This window comes from Sinocyclocheilus anshuiensis, unplaced genomic scaffold (genome assembly GCF_001515605.1).
Source record: "Sinocyclocheilus anshuiensis isolate Anshui unplaced genomic scaffold, SAMN03320099.WGS_v1.1 scaffold397, whole genome shotgun sequence".
Taxonomy (NCBI): domain Eukaryota; kingdom Metazoa; phylum Chordata; class Actinopteri; order Cypriniformes; family Cyprinidae; genus Sinocyclocheilus; species Sinocyclocheilus anshuiensis.
This window is the reverse complement of record NW_015539841.1, coordinates 333,415-346,142: the sequence shown is the minus strand read 5'-3', so window position 1 is coordinate 346,142 and position 12,728 is coordinate 333,415. Positions and strand designations below refer to the sequence as shown.

Genomic DNA, 12,728 nt, shown 5'->3' with positions numbered 1-12,728 from the left:
AGACTCTGGCTCTGGTTTAGTGCCGTGTTCCTTCTCCACGACACCCACAGTGAAAGCAGATCCACTCAACTGCAGAGCAAAGTCTATATATTCAGCAAGGGACCAGTGAACTTTTCCCCCAGGAAGCTGGGAGCAAATGGGCTCATTCAGACCCACCCGAAAAATGTTCAGAGAAAGTTCACAAAAATCCTCCACGTAGTCCTCAATAGGCCTGTCACCTTAACGAAGGCAGAGGAGGCGTGAAACTGCTGGGTTCATTATTGGGGTTGTGTATTCTGTAAAGATTCAGTCCACTGAAGGCGAGTGATACACAGACTTGACGAGGCATGAACAGACTTGACTAGGCATGCACAGACTAGACTCACCGACAGTGGGTTACAACATCAATACACGACCAGAGACAATGGCAACATGATGGCTACTTATAGCAAACAAGAGGGTCACCTGACAAGAACAAACCAATGGGAAACAAGACACATGCCTAGGACAACCAATGAGAACATAACACAGACAAGGGAATCACATGACTAGACAATAACCAATGAGAGCATGACACATACACAAGGCAGAGATACATGAGGGCAAGGGAAGCATGACACTAACAGGGTGAAACAATTACAAAATAAAAGACATGAAAACATGAACATGAAACAAAACCCAAACACAAAACCTCACATTACAGCTTGTTCCCGTCATTTCAGTGACGAATATTTTATAAACAAGGCCCAGTTCAACGCTGGATTTGCAGATCGTTTGTTACTGAAAGATGGAGAGATACCAGCGATAAAAAATCCCAGTCATGAGTCAGAACCTCAGGCGGTAAGTAAAACTGCATCAAATTTCTGTGTTTTGTTGGCAGTCAGCGGCGTAAGTATATAAACAACACGAGAGTGCTTGTGACTCTTTAGCTCCACCCACGGCACGCCTCTAGGAGCTCGGCTGTTTTCGGAGAGAATCGTAAAGCTGTATCTTTCTTTTGTAAATCTGATAAAACTAAAGACTCTTCGGGGATATGAAGGATGCAATACTACTATATAGATACTCAAGATTAAAATGAGATTGGCCGAAATTGTGTGTGTTATGTCCCCTTTAATGTTAATACTGACTCTCTACTGTTCTGAAGTAGGGAAAGCACTCCCCTTTGGATGCTGGTTTCACAGGGATTGGGTAGGTTTTGTTTTAAGAGTTAAAACAAGAAAGGGAACTAAACCACTGTCCTTGTTGTGCCTCATCACTTGCGCCCTCTAATCAGGCTGAGGGTTGAGCAAGGTGAACAGAGTTAGGTAGTGCAGTATATTTTCCTTTTCCTCAACTACTGTTGGGTCTTAAAGGACATGCTCCCCAGGGCTCGCAAAATTTCAAAATCCGTGGTAGCCCTTCGGGCAGGCATTCTTCAGATTTTGGTAGCCCAAAAATGAATTTAACTAGCCCGAATAAAAGATATTGTATTTTTTCTTCAAATAACAAGTCAAGAGAGTAGGGGTGCAACAGATCACAAATTTCACGGTTTGGATTATATTACATTATCATATCACATTTTGAGTCACAGATCGGATCATTTTTGATGAGCAAAAAAAATATGGTTCTTTATTATTTTTATTTTTATTTTTTTTAAACTTTATTATTTGATCGCTGCTCTTCTTACACTGCACGACTGTCTGAGGTAACATCTAGTTGCTGTTGTGTGCACACTACACAATGGATTGGTGATAGGGAAAAATCTTCAATAGGAATAATTGCCAACAACTCTGCCTTGTCTACAAACTATGTTTCACAACCAAACACATGCAATAATTCAGTGGCGGTTCTATATTGAATTACACCCTGGGCGAGACCCCCTTCGAGTGCCCCCCCCCCAAAATTCTGCACAAACAGTTATATTTTATTATAACAACATAAGTAAAAGAGAAAATTATATTTCTCAATTGCACAAATCCTTCATTAGAACATTTGAAAAACACACTTAAGAGAATCCAGTTATTTAACTATTGCAATTACAACAGGAAACACACTTTTTAAGGTGCACAATCTCCACCTCCAACATTGCCAAAAGACAATGAACACAATTCTGCACAAAATATGACAGTATAAGTTATCAGAACTTAAATAAATATACACTATATACATAAATGTGCCAAAAATATATACAATCAGATATATAAAAAATGTAACAAGAGCAGAGAGCAACAATAATATAAAATATTAAGAATAATATACAAATAAAATATAGAATAAATATTCTAAATAGCACAACTCCTTCATCAAACAAATGTGAAAACACACTAAAGAGAATCTAATTATTATACTATTGCACTAAGAACAGAAAATACAAACTAAAACCTGACCTTTCTGGCCTTCCTTGATGCAAAATCATCAATGATGTCATCGTATGAAATCTGCTCCCCTATTGAGTGATTGATACTGATGACGGCAAGGCCAGTGAGCCTTTCCTGGGACATGGTTGACCTCAGGTACGACTTGATGAACTTTAGTTTTGAAAAGCTCCTCTCTGCTTGAATATTGATGTATAATTTATTTCCATATTCACTTGTTGTGTCTCCCAAAATGCCTGATAAACATGATTTAAGTCCTGATGTCCTCTACAGTGGACATGTATGAAATCAATGCCCTGTTCTGTAACAGAAAGTCATTTTTTGATTTGAAACCCCATAACGTTTTGACATAACGTCTGAGATGTTGGTTTATGAAATACAATTTGAAAAGTAGTCCGATTTAAATTATAATTACACAGATTTGAAAATTCCGTTGGCTAATTACAGGGCCTAACGTTAACCCAACTGATGGAAATAAATAATAACTGAACTTGTAACAGTTTTGTTGCAAAGCACAATATTATGGTGAAATTAGATCTCGTGTTTGTTGAGTTAAAACCAAATTATTGTTGTATAAGCATAGCAAGCATCATAGCAAAAAGGCTAACAAACTTAAGAGTTATACCCACCAATTAACATTAGCCCTTCATTCATGACATGGATACCGTAATAATCATACAGAGAGAACATAGTTGCATACCTTTATCTTTTGCTCGTTTCTCCTCTTCTTCTTTTCTTTTTTTTCTAAATTGGGCACCTGATGGCTTTGACCTTTTCCTGTCCATCTCTGTGTTTATTTGGCACTCGACAATCAACAGATTTCCCATCCCCCCAACACTGTCACTCACGACCAGAAGTCAAGACTAAACCAATTCACCTTGGTGACCACATAATCGTTTTGTATTACCTATTTTTATTAGCCATTTCACACAATTCAGAAAAACAAAAATGTGCAGGAACTATAGGCCTGTATTTATAATATTATGAATGAAATGTGCGTTATTTGGAAGAAAGTCGAGGTGTGACTGACTTTAGCCCACTAATTCCATTAAAGTATTGCTCTATACAGTGGATCCCCTGTAATCCCCCCCCCGTCCGTTCCATTTGGGAGAGACCCAGAGGTGAACTGTCCCCCGCGCCGCGCCCCGCTCCCCTTTCCCCTTCTCACACAGCTTCTGTGCACGGCACCTTCTCAGCAAGCAGGGGCGCCAATTTGCCAATTCCCCACACAGTGAAATGATAGATAATAGAAAACCGCTTCGCGGCGGCTGTGCAGAGGATTTTTATTTTTTTTTTTAACTGTTTGTGCCGCCCCCCATGTATCATGAAAAAATGCCAGCTGCCCGGTTCACCCGTGCCAAAAACCACTACTGCAATAATTGATACAGCAAATAACATAAGATCATGTGAGAGACAGGCGTTCTCCGGCAAAAATTTATTTATTCTTTTCAAAAAATTGTAGCCTGCAAAAAGCTTGCAATCCAAGTTTTCTGTACACTGATTTGCAGTGAAAAAAAACCAAAGAAGAATATGAAGGAGAGAATGGTTGCTTGCTGATCTTCTGTTGCAGATCTATTATGACTCCTCCCACTGAATTTTCCCTTGCCCTGCATTTTGCTCTCTCATTGGCCGTAGGTCATCGCCAATGTCATTTCCAGTCAAAACACATTTCACACTACAGCACTGTGAGTCGCTGACAGGTCCAGATATTTAGCATGCCAAATATCTCATGGGTGTCACGAATCCTGTCCATGCACTTCCGTTCGCTCACCACCAGAGATCACCCGCTTACTACTATGGACTCTTGCACCACACTAACTGTTGCACTTCACCCGTTCCCATCAGTTCCCATCATCCATTGCACTGATTACACATACACAGCTGAAGGCACTGATTACTGTAAAAATAGTAAATACCATTATGTCCTCCTGTTTTTTACAGTAATAAAAGTTATAGGAGCATTAAATAGTTAACAAAGAAATCATTTTGAACAAAATGAACAAAATTCATCCTAATGCTCATTATATTAGCGTTAGCCGCGCTTATGCTAACGATTAACTACGTATACGCTAACGGCTGTGTTTATTTCAATCCGAAATTCAAATTAAAATATGGAATAATATTCATAACAGAAGCTCTAATATTAAAAATGTAATTGAAACTTACCTGCTTGAACTTGATTTTGTGGTGTTTTGTTAGTTTGATGCGTTTCCTCCTCTTGAGCCACTGCTTTTAAGAAGAGGTTGCCAGGTTTTCACAACAAAACCGGGTTGACCGGGTACTCGGTACCACCGGTACTTAAGAAAACCTGGTACCGTAACGTTTTCATTTTTTTTAGTACCGACTTGGTACCGAAATACCGGGTCTTTTGACAACACTATTACACACAGCTACATATCCAATCAGACATGCTACATAAGCCATGGACTTCCTCTTTCTCACTATCGAGTATTGTAAGCGCATATCGCTACCCTAGTCGATAGCTACTTTACAGAGCCAGTTCCCGTTTCTAGTTTGAGTTCTAGTTGTCTAGTCTAGTCTCGTCTAGTTTCCTGTTTGCCCGTTTCCTGATTTTCGCTTGTCCTGGATTATCCCTCTCGTCTCGCCCTGTTCGAATACTGTTTGCCCCTCGCCTGGACCATAGCCTGTGTTTCATATTAACCCTTTGGAATACCCTGTTTGGACATTGTTCGCCGGAGATCGACCACGCCCGCTCACTGGACTACTCTTGTCTCTTGCCCTCAATATACCTGTTTGCCATTATCTGACCCTTGCTTGTTTTGACTTTGTTCTAGAATAAAGCTTTGCATATGGATCCGCACGCCTCTCATCTCGTCGGCTCCGTAACAGAGGGCATCGGCTACGCATCTGCACTTCTCTCAGATCGCATCTTTGATAACACACACTATGCAACTGTCACTCACATGAACGAGCACCAAATTGCTTCCAATTTCAACCATTTGTCTGTGATTTCCACAAAACTGTCAGGGAGTGAAAATCAAGGCTAAAATTGTGCAGTGTGTGCCCAGCATGAGGGTAAGGAAGTATGCTTAATGCGTTAATGGATGGTAATAATGCTTAATGCTTTAATGGAGGTGCTAGTTACTGAGGTTTTTTAGCACATTGCATGTTCCCTTCGGTAGGCTGCTCAAGTATTCCTTAGGGATGAGCAGGGTGAATGGAATTATGATGGGCAACTCTTGAGAGTCCCTCTGTTTAGTTTACCTCCTTCCGCAACTGTTGTTTCTGTGCTCCTGAATTTTATCAGCTGTGTGTGCACAGTGCTATGTCAGATCTCTCTCTCTCTCTGTGTGTGTGTTTGTGTTAATTTACAGAAGCCATTAAATTGACTCTATGAACTGAACTGGGTGTGTCATAAAAGAGAATGCAAGCAAAATATATTAAGAGATGCTGTCTTAACCTGGGCTGTTTTTATACCTTTGAGATGATATTACATCTTTATTAAATTATTTATAAAAATAAATTATCTGAAATTAGTTTGTGATATTATGTTATTGTGCAAAACATTAAAAACAGTAAGTTGTAATTTGTTCAAATTTCTATCAAATAGCTATTCACAAGTTCACACTTACATATAATTGGATTGAGCAAATAGTAAGCAACCCTAGTCGATAGCTACTTTACAGAGCCAGTTCCCGTTTCTAGTTTGAGTTCTAGTTGTCTAGTCTAGTCTCGTCTAGTTTCCTGTTTGCCCGTTTCCTGATTTTCGCTTGTCCTGGATTATCCCTCTCGTCTCGCCCTGTTCGAATACTGTTTGCCCCTCGCCTGGACCATAGCCTGTGTTTCATATTAACCCTTTGGAATACCCTGTTTGGACATTGTTCGCCGGAGATCGACCACGCCCGCTCACTGGACTACTCTTGTCTCTTGCCCTCAATATACCTGTTTGCCATTATCTGACCCTTGCTTGTTTTGACTTTGTTCTAGAATAAAGCTTTGCATATGGATCCGCACGCCTCTCATCTCGTCGGCTCCGTAACAGAGGGCATCGGCTACGCATCTGCACTTCTCTCAGATCGCATCTTTGATAACACACACTATGCAACTGTCACTCACATGAACGAGCACCAAATTGCTTCCAATTTCAACCATTTGTCTGTGATTTCCACAAAACTGTCAGGGAGTGAAAATCAAGGCTAAAATTGTGCAGTGTGTGCCCAGCATGAGGGTAAGGAAGTATGCTTAATGCGTTAATGGATGGTAATAATGCTTAATGCTTTAATGGAGGTGCTAGTTACTGAGGTTTTTTAGCACATTGCATGTTCCCTTCGGTAGGCTGCTCAAGTATTCCTTAGGGATGAGCAGGGTGAATGGAATTATGATGGGCAACTCTTGAGAGTCCCTCTGTTTAGTTTACCTCCTTCCGCAACTGTTGTTTCTGTGCTCCTGAATTTTATCAGCTGTGTGTGCACAGTGCTATGTCAGATCTCTCTCTCTCTCTGTGTGTGTGTTTGTGTTAATTTACAGAAGCCATTAAATTGACTCTATGAACTGAACTGGGTGTGTCATAAAAGAGAATGCAAGCAAAATATATTAAGAGATGCTGTCTTAACCTGGGCTGTTTTTATACCTTTGAGATGATATTACATCTTTATTAAATTATTTATAAAAATAAATTATCTGAAATTAGTTTGTGATATTATGTTATTGTGCAAAACATTAAAAACAGTAAGTTGTAATTTGTTCAAATTTCTATCAAATAGCTATTCACAAGTTCACACTTACATATAATTGGATTGAGCAAATAGTAAGCATATTTGGCGTGCTGTCCTGAGAGAGGGCTCCGAGCTCGGAATATAGCCCGAACCCAGAGAACTCCCCCAATCTATAGTATGGGATGATAATAGTTTACTAGTGAGGAGTTGGGATGGAGGAGGGATGCCGGAAAACTGTCGTGGGACAGAGGTAAGTTGGCTGTATATATATATATACAGTTCACACTGCAACCGAAGGGAGCTGCGGCTCACTGCATTGGAAGGGAGAGCCTCAACCACCGCCGAATGAGCGGTGCGATTCGAAGCATCGGATGGAGGGCTCACACTGCGATCGGAGGGAGCGGCAACTCACTGCATCGGGAGAGAATGCCCCGTCCGCCGCCGAATGTGCAGCACAATTCGTAACGACGGACGGAGGGCTCACACTGCGACCGAAGGGAGCGGTGGTTCACTGCAACGGAAGGGAGAGCCTCGACCACAGCCGAATAAGTGGAGGGGTTTTAAGGGATAGGTTATGGGAATACGAGTTGTGAATAGTGAGGTACTGGGGTTAGCGATGGGTCTGACTCTGCAGAGCCCCACCTGCCGCTGAATAAGTGGCACGACCCGAAACGACAGATGGAAGGTCCACACTGCGACCAACGGGATCTGCAGCTCACTGCATTGGAATGGAGAGCCCCCCATCTGCCGCTGGGCGATGGGAATTCCGAGCTCAGAAAACTTTTTTGAACTGTATAGATAAGCGCAGCTGGGATGGCGTTGGGAGGGGGGACGATTAGAAAGTCACAGAGCAGGTGAATGAGGTGGGAAAATCCACATATTCAAGAAATTACAGTTGCTGTGACATTTCTGTCATAAAGAAATGGCCACATATTAAAGATTTACTGGACATTTGAATTAAATGTTGTTTAGCCAATATCAAACAAGGATTAGATCGTACAGTGACATGTAAAAAGCAATCATTAGACTGTTGGCGCTGTCTGTAGGTCTTTGATATAATCAAGCGTAATGTACATTACTTTTGTACATGTACAATTGTTTATAATACATTATGTATTTTAAGTTTTGTTTTGATCAGCAAAACCATACTGTTACTTGCTTTTGACACTTTATTTAAACAAATTATTATTGCCTCATTGCTGTTACATATGTATTTTAGGTCATTTTAAAGGCTTGATTAGGTCTATTTTTATTACCATAAAAATACAATATAATTATCAGATTACTTGATTAATCATCAGAATAATTGACCAATAACTCAGTTACCAAAATAATCGTTAATGACTCCCCTAGATGAGAGTTCTATGTTTTGAATTAAATGTTGTTTAGCCAATATCAAACAAGGATTAGATCGTACAGTGACATGTAAAAAGCAATCATTAGACTGTTGGCGCTGTCTGTAGGTCTTTGATATAATCAAGCGTAATGTACATTACTTTTGTACATGTACAATTGTTTATAATACATTATGTATTTTAAGTTTTGTTTTGATCAGCAAAACCATACTGTTACTTGCTTTTGACACTTTATTTAAACAAATTATTATTGCCTCATTGCTGTTACATATGTATTTTAGGTCATTTTAAAGGCTTGATTAGGTCTATTTTTATTACCATAAAAATACAATATAATTATCAGATTACTTGATTAATCATCAGAATAATTGACCAATAACTCAGTTACCAAAATAATTGTTAATGACTGCCCTAGATGAGAGGTCTATGTCCGCACCTGCCAGGATCTGTGCTCGGATGTTGTGAGCCACTGGGGTGGCTCCGGGGCGACAGTATTTGGTGGGATGGACAGAAGTATTGCTGTGAAAAGAGAATATTGTGATTTTGAGTGCAGAAGAGAAGTATAAGGGAGAGGAGAGGGGGCCACGATTGTCGGCGGAGGCAGCCTCCCGCTTAAATCAGGCTCTGGAGCTTGAGGAGGGAGGCTAGGAGAAGTGTAAGAGGAAAATGGAGGAAAAAATTAGATATGAGGGCCTGTGTTGCAAGCGGAGGCAGCCTCACGCTTGCTTCAGCTGCTGTAGCTGTAGGCCACGGGAAGGGGAGTATGTGACCTCCGGAGGAAAATGCTAGAGAGCCTGTGCAGCCTGCACCGCTAGCGGCGGCAGCCTCAAGCTAGCGTCCATGCATTTTCCTCTTAAACACGCAGAAAGAAGAAAGTATTAGGACAGCTAGCCAGTCAAGCAGCACATCAGCTTGTAAAGACTTGGAGAGAGGTGCTTAGCAGTACACATCGCATGTGAATTAAGTTTCTAGTTGCGCTTGATCAATAATAATTGTTTATTTATGAAACACCTTAGTTGTTAGTTTGCTCCTAATTGATACTCATTTAGGTGCAGTTGATCTTATTTCGAAAATCGATCTTATCCTTATCTATCAATCTATTAAATTGCAATGTGTAATTTAAAATACAGGTAAAATGCTGGTGAAAATTAATACAGAAAATTTGAGTAATTTCAGTGTGTATTCTACACAGTTTTGCATCATGGTTACATAATGGCATCATAATTCAATGATGTCACAACGTCATTTAATGACTTCTAGCAACAAACGAAATTGCCTTTAGCGACTTTACCTAAAAATTAGTTGGCAACACTGGTGGCCTGCGCCGCTAGCTGAGGCAGCCTATCGTTAGTGTCTGCTACAGGAGCTGGAAGGCCGGCTGCGTACGGCGCTGAGGCCGGAAAAGCCGCGGCGAAAGGCTGAGCTGAAGCAGGAAGCGAGTGAGGCCGTGCTGCTGTGAGATCTGGGGCACGGCCTAGGCTCGTTGAAGGCTTGCCGCTCGAGGAGAATCGGGTCTTGTGTGGGACGATGGTGCTGTTGAGCAAGGCGAGTTCGGGGCCCTGCGAGCTTTGCCCGATCTATTGGCCGCGTTGGGGGCTGGAGTGGATTTAAGAGTGGGGTTGGCTGATTTGCAGGGTGATGAATAGATCGTACAGATCCACTTTGTTCATTCTCCACGAGATCTGTGCATCGGAATTAATCAGTGTTTGCCTCAGGCTTAAATACTGTCCACTTTCTGATATGAGGAATTTGTTGGCACAGCCAAGTGATGGGAGGATGTTGGAAAACTGTCGTTGGACAGAGGTAAGTTGGCTGTATATATATATACACGTATTGTGCTAGTTAAGCGGATTAACTGAACAAGTTCCACCTGTGCCGAATTGGTTGATTATCTGATCGTGCCCCTCTAGCGCGTCACACACGTTGGAGCTTCCATGTTCAGTGTATTTGATGCACACTTTTGTAACGATCACTCATTCATTTATCGTTAACTTTTATCTGCCTTCTGAGACATCGTTGTTATAACGCGTTGCTATGGGTTGGGTCTTGAGTCTGACTTGACTGACAGACTGGCATTCTGACACCGCGAGCTTCATGCTTTCTAACTTTATGTTGCAATTACTCTGCTTATTATACTTTTAAAATACAAGAAGTTTATATATATATATATATATATACAGTATATACATAGAGAGTATGCATCTTGTAATATATATAAAATACAAGAAGTTTTCATCAAGTAGTCCCATATAGGATTGATTTGAATAACTTTAATGTACTTGAAGTGTGTACCAAAAACACACATTCCTATAGGAATATAGAAGTATCGAATCGGGACTCGGTATCAGCAGATACTCAATATTGACTTGGATTGGATCGGGGGCACAAAAAAACCTGATCGGGACCAGTGTTGGGCAGTATCAAGTTACTAGTAACGGTTACACTTTATTTTAAGGTGTCCTTGTTACGGTGTAATTAAACATTTAAGTACTGTGTAATATTAATTAACTACATGTACTTACTATATGGTTAGGGTCAAGATTAGGGTTTGCCTTAGGGTTACTTGCATGTAATTATGCATAATTAATTGTTATTATAATAGTAAGTACATGTAACATTTGTAACAAGGACACCTTAAAATAAAGTGTTACCCTAGGATCTAGTTACTGTAATAACATTACTTTTTGCAGTAACAAGTAGTGTAACTAATTACTAATAAGATTTCAGTAATAATATTAGTTACCATCCATAAAACAGCTAGTTACTTAGTTACTTTTGATGCCTCAAGCCCTACTGATTTGAAATCCAACAATTCATTAATTCCTAGATTTATTTTCATCATTTTCACAACTCGCACATGCACATGAAGTCACCAGTGCATCAGGAAAGCTTGGAATATGGAAAAGCTTACATTCAGATGATGGAAATATTGCCATTACACTGATTTTGTCAGGAGAAAAGGTGATCTGAACACAGATGTGTAAGTTGTGGCATTACTTTACTCTAGCATTACATGGCTTGCCCTCCCACATGCCTCTGATCCCCATATACTCCTTTTAAAAGGAGTAACTAGTAATGAGTAATAAATTACATTTTTGGCGTAACAAGCTCAACACTGATCGGGACATCCCTAGAGAGAGCTGCTACTTCTCTAGCTGTCTTTTCAAATCCCATTCATTGTGATGCTCCCATGTTGTTTAATATGCCAAAGAGCCAATTAAATTAAACTTATATATCAATTAAACTGACTATTTTCAAAAGACAATCCCTTTTGCAAGGCAGAAGCCTGGTCCAGTTCCACTTACAAACTTCTCTCTGTCTGTATATGGGTGGCTGTCATATTATGCTCTCCTCAGAACAACAATAATAGAGAATGTTTATAAAAAAACAAAACGTTAATTTCACTGAAATTGAAACGAAAATTGTACAAATGTATTCACACTTTCATATTAAGTACATTAGACAAAAATGTTATCATAACCTTTCCACAATGTGAATAAAAACAACAGCATAGTTTTGTATGTTGGGATGGTCCTAAAATAGGCGTTAATATATTACATAACATTATGCATGTCTTATTTTTATTTTTTTATCTTTTGATTTTGAGGTGAAATTTGACCTACAGTAGTGATGATTCTGTGAGATTCATCCCAAAAAAAGAACAACATAAAAGCTCATAAGTGTACATACACAAGGGGGCAAACCCCTAATGTTGTGACGCACATCCACAAGAGACATGAACTGTGAACTGCACAACAAGCAAAGGGAGAGACGTGTGTGTATATATGGGTCAAAGGCGGGACATCCCGTTTTAGTGTCCACATCAAATTAAATTTACAAAAGTGATTTAATACATAAAAGCATATTCAATGCAAGTAAAGTGTCTACTTCAATGTTTCCAGTAACTTTTGTGAAAATATGTGGATGAAATAATGTTCCATAGTCATTCAGCATAACAGATATTTATGTAAAAATGAAACAACATACATATTCTAACCTGTACTTATTTTAATATTTAAAAGAAAAAGTGATAATACTCATATATATATATATATATATATATATATATATATAGCTGGCAAATGGGTAAAACCAAGTGGTTTGAAGGATAGAGGCAAAGATTGGTAAAGACTGAAAATTAAAATTTGGGTGGGGGCTGCAGTGTTATCCAGAAATAGAATCTTTTTTTTATGTCATCTAATGATTCTTGCTGTGAACATGCCTGAAAATATGTTTTATTTTTATTTTTTTTGTATATGACATTTTAGTGAGTATCTTCTGTAAATCACGGTAAAAAATTATGATAGCCTTTTTTTTTTTTTTTTTGCCAAGATTAAAAAAAATAAACAGGACACATTCTAATG

General features: G+C 39.5%; 1 protein-coding gene across 1 annotated transcript in view; it reads right to left on the bottom strand.

Moving 5' to 3' along the window:
• LOC107684467 (gamma-aminobutyric acid receptor subunit delta-like) overlaps positions 1 to 12,728 on the bottom strand; it is a 35,009-nt gene that overhangs the window by 21,662 nt on the left and 619 nt on the right. The window lies entirely within an intron of this gene.